Raw genomic sequence first — 8,598 nt, 5'->3', positions numbered from 1 at the left:
CTCAGCACCACATAAAAATAAATAAAATAAATGCTAAAAATGCTTTAAAACTTTTTTTAAAAGAGTAGAATTCATTCTTATTATATAACATTTTGGTTTTTTTTTAATTTTCTTTTCATGGAATACATTTTCTTTTTACCAATTCCTACAGTGGGAAAGTAATTTATTATTATTTTTAGTTTTATATTTGTGAACAGATTATTTTAGGACAAGTAAAACACATTGGAGAATTATATCTGTTTGGGATTTGTAATATTCTGGTATGTATACAAGGAAGACTTCTCTAACTTGAGCATCTCTAAATTCAGAAGCTCTCCAATCTTTCCTTCCTAGGATATAGAAATCTGTAATTTGAGATTTTAGCATATCCTAATTTTAAAGTTTCCCTAGGACATAAAACCTTCAGTAGCTGGTATCAACTGAACAGACACGGAAGTTTACAAAAGTAAATACTATCTGATTTTTTGCAAAGTAATGAATTAACAGTCTTTCCCTTTGTCCATTATTTCCAAGACAAATGCAGAAATGATCATATACTGATAATAATAATAAAGCTAAATTCTCTTTAAGAGACTGACAAAAGCAAAAATTCATATGTAAAGTTTAGTCATACTGTGAGTCTCATGAACTTGAAGACAACCCCATTAACTCACTAGAATGCAGAACTAGGTCTCATTATTTCTTGAATATATTTCCTCTCAAACCTCTTCCTCAACAATTAAATTCTAAAATAACCATGTGATTAGAAGATTTGCCCACCAATGAATTTTCAGTTATTTCCTCCTTATTTTTAGTTGAATGACAGAGCAGAGGCAGTGACATACAATCAATTCTCAAGTCAAAAAGGTCAAAGCTTCCACAGCATGGCAACAGCTTTGCAGATGCCTACATCATGATAGTTGAAGAAACATCAGCCCAGCAAAGGTTAAAGCTGAGAGTGCCAATAGGCCTGCCTTGGCAGCTTTCTGCGATGCATCCCCATGAACATAATCAGTGACAACTTGTCCAAGGTCCCAGTGACTATGAAGAGTGAGGAATGCAGCCAAAGAGTAGTCCATTGCAGAGCAAGGATTCAAATATTCAGCTGGAAGCAGGCCCAGGAGCAAAACACTGACAACACTCTCTCTAGTCCAGTGAAGAGATGCAGCCCTGGAACCTGAATGGCAGTTTGGTGAATGTGCTGTGTTCTAGTCCATCCTGGGGTAGATCGGTCCTGGAGAAATGGTGATACCTGAGCAGGTCTGACCAATGGGATTCAGAGGAATAGAGCTTGGCATCCCTGAGCACCACAGAGGACACCAGCCTCAAGAGAACTGCCATCTCACTTTTGAGGGTTCAATGTCCTCCATCAACCCATTAAAACTTTTTTTAGAAAAAGTGGTAAATGATACAAATGTACAGCTATAACCAGTGCAATGAAATAAATCATGGCACATTCTTTTAGAAGATGCAGATTGTTAGATTTTATCAGAAGTGATCTCACAGGGATTCAGGGAGGGGCAGGATCCATGTGTCTTTGTGGCCAGATAATATTTCATTGAAGGGACTGAAAATCTCAGTCTTAGTCTATTGTCTGGATTTCCAGAATTTTAACTTTTTCCCCTTTAAATTTTTATTACAGAAAATTCCTATATATTTAAAATTAAAGTACTGCAGTGGCCCTGTTGTTATCTGAATGTTTGTGTCCCACCAAATATCATATGTGGAAACCTGCTACCCAGTGTCCTAATGTCAGTAGATGGTACATTTTTGGGAAGTCCTAAGGACTCCAACCTTTGAATGGGATTTTTGTTCTTAGGAATGAGGTTAAAGGGAGCATCTTAGGCCTTTTTGTCCTTCTGCCTTCCTTCATGTGAGGACACAGAATTTTTTTCCTTTTAGGGATGCAGCCACAAGGTGCTATTTCAGAAGCAGAGAACAGCTCTTACCAGATATCAAACCTACTAGCACCTTGACCATGGACTTCCCATGCCCCAGAACTGTCAGAAATATACTATTGTTTAGAAATTACCCAGTCTGTGATATTTTGTCATATCAGCAACAATAGACTAAAACAGAACACCCATATATTTTCACCTGGCTTCAATTGTGACCATATACTGTTATTTATTTCCATCTCCCCCGGCCTGCTTCATGGGTCCTACAGAGCCAACTTTTTGCCCCCTGTTTAAGTGTGTAAGAATTAAGTTTGAACAGAACTGTTTTTCCCCCACATAATCATAGTACTGTTGTTACAGGTAACAACTTCAGCCACCAGTCTTTCTTTTTATGTGATATCAGGTCTTCTTCAGTTTTCCAGCCATCTGGAAAGGGCCCTTCACTCATAGGGCATCCTATTTACCTTGTTTTTCCAAGTGTTTGCCTCTTTTCCCTGCCCCAGTTAAATTGTTCTTTAGCCACACCCTAGTATTCCCTTGTGCTCTGAATTCCTGGAAGTACTGTTTTTTTGGGGTTTTTTTTTTCTGCATTTGTGGGGACCCCCTGCATCCTGGCCACACAACTTGGGGCTCCTGTCTTGGAGGCTTGGAGTGTCTCTGACTCCCCTTGAGGTCATATTGCACACAGATATAGGAAAGTTAAGCTCATAGCACCTTGTGGTTGCATCCCCAGAGGGAACAATTTCTGCTCAGCCTTTGTTACTCCAGGCTTCCCAGTTTCCTTGCTCCCCAGAACCATCTTTTGGTGTGTGCTTCTGGTACTACCTCCAGGAGAAGCATACTGAATCATACCATGGAATGGGCCATTCTCCACCATTCTTAGAGCCCTGGGTTTAGTAGAATAAACTGGACATTAGGGCGGCAAAAGGAGAAAGAAGAGAAGAAGGCATTTTAGCTTTCAGGGTTATCCTTCCCCCACTTTTACAAACAACAACAAAATACTTAGTTTTGTGCTTTTGGGTTTGAAAGTTTTGATATCTCACTTTAAATTCGGGCTGTGGGTGGAGAAAGTGTTTACAATGAGAGCATATGAAGAGATGAACATCCATGACATGGAAATAACTTGTAAGAAGGGCTGGGGGTGTAGCTCAGTGGTAGTGCTTGCCTAACAGGTGCTAGGCCCTGGGTAATGTCTCCAGCACCACAAGAATGGGGAAGAAATGGGACAAAGGTATAGTAGTCAGGTAGATTGCAGAAGAACACATACAAAAGACCACTGACTTATAGGAAAATTTTGGTTATATTATCAAGATATCATTGGTTGGAAAACAATAACCCTATGCTCTTCTGACTCCTCTAATTGGCTGATGTTAAAAGTGAGTAAGTAAGAGTGTGTAAATGTCAGTGTGGGGAGTGTGGCATTGTGGTATATAAATTTCCTCTTTTAGGGCCATTTGGCAATGCTTATTATCATTTAAAATCACACATCTGTGGTGTGCTGAACAGTATGTGAGTTGTTCCTTGTGCATGACACTGTAATGGTGCAACCATGGAAACATCTACCTTTCTTAGTGGGAGCTAAATAAACCATGTGCCTTCTCAACTGTGGGTTAATTCGTAGTGGTTGTCATGAATACAGAAACCAGTGTGTGCTACTGAGGGATATTTCAAAGAGGTACTTTTCTGGACGGAAGAAGATCAAATTTATAGAAGGACAGATGTACACTGCATATAATGATCTAATAACTCTCACTTCTCTCCCCCATTTTTCCATTGATAGCCATGTCAAGAATAAGATGTTAAAATGCCTGTAATGCCAGCTACCCTGGAGCCTAAGGCAAGAGATTCTAAGTTTGAGGTTAGCCACATCTTGTCACAAAATTTTAAAAAAGGGAGGGGGCTGATGAGGATGTAGCTCAGTGCATCTGACCTAGGACTTAATTCCCAGTACTGTTAGGAGGGGCACTTAAGTGATGGGGAGGGGTATCCTGGGGAGATGAGGAGGTCAGTTCCTCTCTTAGTTGCAGTTGTCTATTTATTTATTTTAATGAGGAGGCCACATTCATAGGAGAACAAAAAGTTTAGCATCTTTTGTACAATTTGTACCTCCTATGCCTAGTGATCACCATACTGTACCCTTCTTCTAAGCTCCCAGGGAAAGCATTTATCTCTATAAGTTGGAATTCAGTGGGCCCTTCACAACTACAGATTCAACCAACTGCAGATTAAAAAAATAAAAAATAAATAAAACAAGGGCTGGGGATGTGGCTCAAGTGGTAGCGCGCTCACCTGGCATGCATGCAGCCCGGGTTCGATCCTCAGCACCCATACAAACAAAGATGTTGTGTCCGCCAAAAAACTAAAAAAAATAAATGTTAAAAATTCTCTCTCTCTCTCTCTCTCTCTCTAAAAATAAATAAATTAATTAATTAAAACAAAACTTCCAGGAAGTTCTAAAAAACAAAAGTTGAATTTGCCATACATTGACTAGTATGTAGAATCCATATGAATACGATGATACATAAGCAATCTGGAGATGATTTAACTTGTACAGAAGGATGTATGTAGGTAATATGCAGTTTCACCATTTTTTGTAAGAGACTTGAACATCCATGGTTTTGGGCATCTCAGGGATCCTGGAACCAATTTCCTGTGGATGCTGGACGATGACTAAATGAGTAGGGGGTAGCTGATATGGTAAGTTCCTTTCCCTCATTGTCTTCCACATTGCTTCATAAAATGTCTTTGTCTGGTTCTGACCGGAGGGGAAGGTGTGGAAGAGGTGGGATCAGTTTGTTGAGTAGATGCTGGCAGTTTATAAACTCATTAGGGGCACATTTAGATCTTTGGGACATCTTATGAACAATCAGGTAATGGAATGTTGGAGTTGAAAAAAATTTGGCTTGGCTAGTTCTGTGAGTTTTCAGACTCCCCATAATGGAATCTGGGTTTTGCAAAATAATTGGTGCACACTCCATTTTAGACATACTTAAAGATATCTGGAAAATCTCCATTCAAGTTCACTTCTAGCCAGACCAATACTGAGTCCATGGGCATCTTTGGATATAGCTTGTTTTGATGTAAACCAAAGTAGCCATCTTTTTATAGTTCCAGAACCTCAGAGTTTACTACACGAATTTGAAATAATTTTACCTTGTGTAAGTAGTCACAAAAATCTGAATCATCTTGATATTCTGACACTAAAGCAAAACACAGGAAATCTAAAAGAATGTGGATGTGGAAACAGGATTAGAAGTGTCTTTTGAAATGCAGTATCCACTTTTTATGGCTATTAAGATGGAGTCACATTTTGACTTTTTCATAAAGAGAATATTAGAGTGTTATGGTTGAATTGAGGCCCTCCTGAGGCAGGGGGTGGGGAGATATGTTGAAGTGCCAACTCCCAGTATTTTAGGTTGTGATTTTATTTGGAGAAAGAGATTTTACAGAGGTGGTAAATTAAGATGAAGTCATTAGGGTGGTCCCTGATCCAATAGAACTGTGTCTTGTAAAAGGAGAAGTGGACACAGACACACTCATGTGGAGGGAGGTGATATGGAAGAAGATACTGAAGGGGACACAAGGGGACAGGGCTTTCTAAGTCAACAAGAGTGACTAAAGGAGGCAACCCTGTGGTGAGCCGTTTCTGCCGTTTATGCAAATTATGGTCGCCATTACAAGATGGCGCTGGCTCTGCTGTGGTCTGTGACAAACAACTCCTTGTTTGGGAGAGTTGGCACATGACTTTTCATCACTCTATGAGAAAGCTCCACGTGGCTGCTTTGCATTGGGGCTTGAGATGCTTTATTAAGGCTGGGAGGGGCATCCGGAGGGAGAGAACTGAAGAGGAGAACTGAGGAGAAGGACTGTCAGGGGCCTGAATAAACTGCTGAAAGAAGATTCCTGAGTGTTGCGTCTTCCTTGCGGGCAAGGGGGCGCTACACAACCCTGTCAATTTCTTGATCTGAGACTTGTGGTCTCCAGAACTGTGAGACAACAGGTTACTGTTGTTAAAGCCTTCTGGTCCATGGTACTGGTAATGGCAGCTTTGGTAGCCCTTATCTGATGCTATATCAATACTGTAGCTCAGTGGGAGAGCTGGTACCTGGAATGTATGAGGCCCTTGGTTCCATTCCCTGTATCTGTTCCCCACCTAAAAAAGAGGATAAAGGATTATTTGGCTCATGTTTCTGGGGGTTGGAAAGTCTAAGAATGTGGTGCCAGCATCTGATGAGGGCCTTCTTGCTGCATCATAACAGCACACACATCACCTGTTGGGACACAGCAAGTGTGCCAGATCAGGTCTCCTTTCTTCTTCTTGGAAAACCACCAACACTCTCCTGGGGACTACACCCTCAAGAACATATCTAATCCTACCAAAGTCTCTGCTTCCAAATGCCATCAGTATATGACTTTGGGGATTAAATTTTCAGTGCTTGAACTTCTGGGAGATGCACTTAAAACACAGTGAACTTACATGCATGCATACACACATAATGTAAGTGCTTGATCAGCTGATACTGCTTGCTATGGGTTTTACTTTTGGAATTTCTGCATAAGAGTTTACTTGATCAGAAGTTTCCACTGAAGTGTTGCTTTGCTGGGTACTTGGACTCTGGGGAGGTAAGCTGACTGAGTCTGGCCCACAGCACTTGTCCTCCCAACCAGGGCCAGCCGAGGTGGAGGAGGCATATGCCCTGTGGAGCAGCTCAGGGTGTTGTCAAGGAATTCAGTATGTCCACAATCTGACACAGACATCAGTTGGCATTTGAGAGTACCTCTGTTTTCCTGGAGAGCCTGTCATCCTGTACTCACCATGGCATACACTGGGCACTCATGCTTTTCAAGGCCTGTTCTCCAGATGTCATTGTTCAACTGTCCATCTGCCCCTGAACCCTTCTATGGCTTTTAGCTCAGGAGAGATTGGCCTTGATTAGGTTTTGGGACTTTGATAGAGGTGTGTGATTCCACAATGGGGTCTCCCAGATATAAGAGCTGAACAGGAGGCTCCACAGAGATCATGCTGGTGGGAAGACAGCCTCATGGAGCCTCGATGACCTCCCAAGGCCTAGCTCCCTGATGCCAGTACCTCTGCTTATCTTTTGGCTTTTGCTTCTTTTATAGGGACCTGGGCAAAAGCAAAGACAAAAGCCAACAAAAGCAAAGATCCTTACCAGGATGGGATTATAGGATTGTCAGTCTGTGTGATTTTAGGGCGTTTAGCCTGTGTGATTTATGCAGGACCTGGAAAACTTTGAAGTAAAAGCTTATACAGATAACTAAAAAAATTGATACATTTTCAAAATGACCATTTTCTCTAAACCCTAATTTTGAGACACTAGAATCTGCCATTTGATTTGACTCCCCGAGTCAGCTGAAAATGCTTGTGTTCAAAACAAGGTGCCTAGCCACTGTAAGGCCCTGGGACAGGAGCATCTCTCTGGGGACAGTGCTGTTCCTACACTACCAGCCCTTCTAAGATGAAGAGTCAGATGCCCTTGGAAATCTCCACTCACTGCTGTCTCCAATGTTAAATATTACTGTTGTATATTAAGATTGCTGAAGCAAAAATTAGTAGGACCAGGTGTAATTTTCTTTCTCTGGCATCATTGTAAAATATTCAGTAGTCATTGAATTAATTATCATCAATAATTTGATAAACAATACTTCTTGTTTTATACCTTTATCTTATTTATTTATTTATTTATTTATTTATTTATTTATTTATTTTTATGTGGTCCTGAGGATCAAACCCCTGTGCTAGGCGAGTGTTCTAGCGCTGAGCCACAAATCCAGCCCCAGATAAATAATACTTCTATAAAAAAACTTTATGAATCCTAAATGCTTCGAAACTACATGAATTTTTCACAGATATTTGTTTTTAAAAAGTGAGAGGACAACAATTGTAAACACCATCCATTTATCACTTAGGGAAGAAAAAAACAAGATTGGTGCAAATAAGCATATAAGAACATCTGAATATCAGAAGCACAGTTAGGCTAAAGTAATTTTTATTTCTCAGCATAATAACCACTTATACAGTGATTCCATGAAAAAAGAAATCTCAGCTTTAGTGGGCACAGGTGAAAAATGTACTCAAGGTTAGATTTTTGAAACATTAACATGTTTTCTGAAGGAAAAACTCTGATTTGCTGTAATGTGCTTTATAGAGGAAAAAAAGCATAATGATTTTTCATTATTTAAACCGATTTCAGATCAGACTGTTAGGAATATCCTTGTAGGCATTTTTATGCATTACATTTATTTTTATGAAACCCTTAATCCTTGTCTCAGTATTTGCATATATTGTAAAACGATTTTCATCAATAGCCTGTTGCTTATCCTGACATAAAACAGTTTTACAATATTCAGCTTCTGGTTTTTAGAAAAAAGTTTTTTCTACCTATCTACAGACCTGCCTACCTACCTGCCTACATATATTAATTTTTTTAAGGTGAAATCTTAGAAATTTGGGACTTCCTGCAGCTAAGGAAAATATAATTGGCTTGTTCCTCCCAATCTAAATAAGACAGTAAGAGCATTTTCCAGGCCCTTGACACCTTTTAGAATTACTTAATCTGCCTATCCCCTCAAATGAAAAACAATTCTGGACAGACATCCTTGGTTGACTACAGCCCCTCAGTAATACTTTTGTTCTTACTTTCATCAGCACTTTAAAATTCTGTGCATACAAAATTGTATCTTTTCTGCATGCATTATT

The 8,598-nt window shown here is 39.9% G+C and overlaps 1 pseudogene; it reads right to left on the bottom strand.

Annotated features, from left to right (window-relative positions):
* Positions 1-480: 480 nt before the first annotated feature.
* LOC107161135 lies at positions 481-1,320 on the bottom strand (annotated as a pseudogene).
* Between the last annotated feature and the right edge of the window lie 7,278 nt (positions 1,321-8,598).

Source organism: Marmota marmota, unplaced genomic scaffold (assembly GCF_001458135.2).
Source record: "Marmota marmota marmota unplaced genomic scaffold, marMar, whole genome shotgun sequence".
Lineage (NCBI taxonomy): Eukaryota > Metazoa > Chordata > Mammalia > Rodentia > Sciuridae > Marmota > Marmota marmota.
Note: the sequence above shows the minus strand (reverse complement) of the source record. Positions and strands in the feature narration are given on the sequence as shown.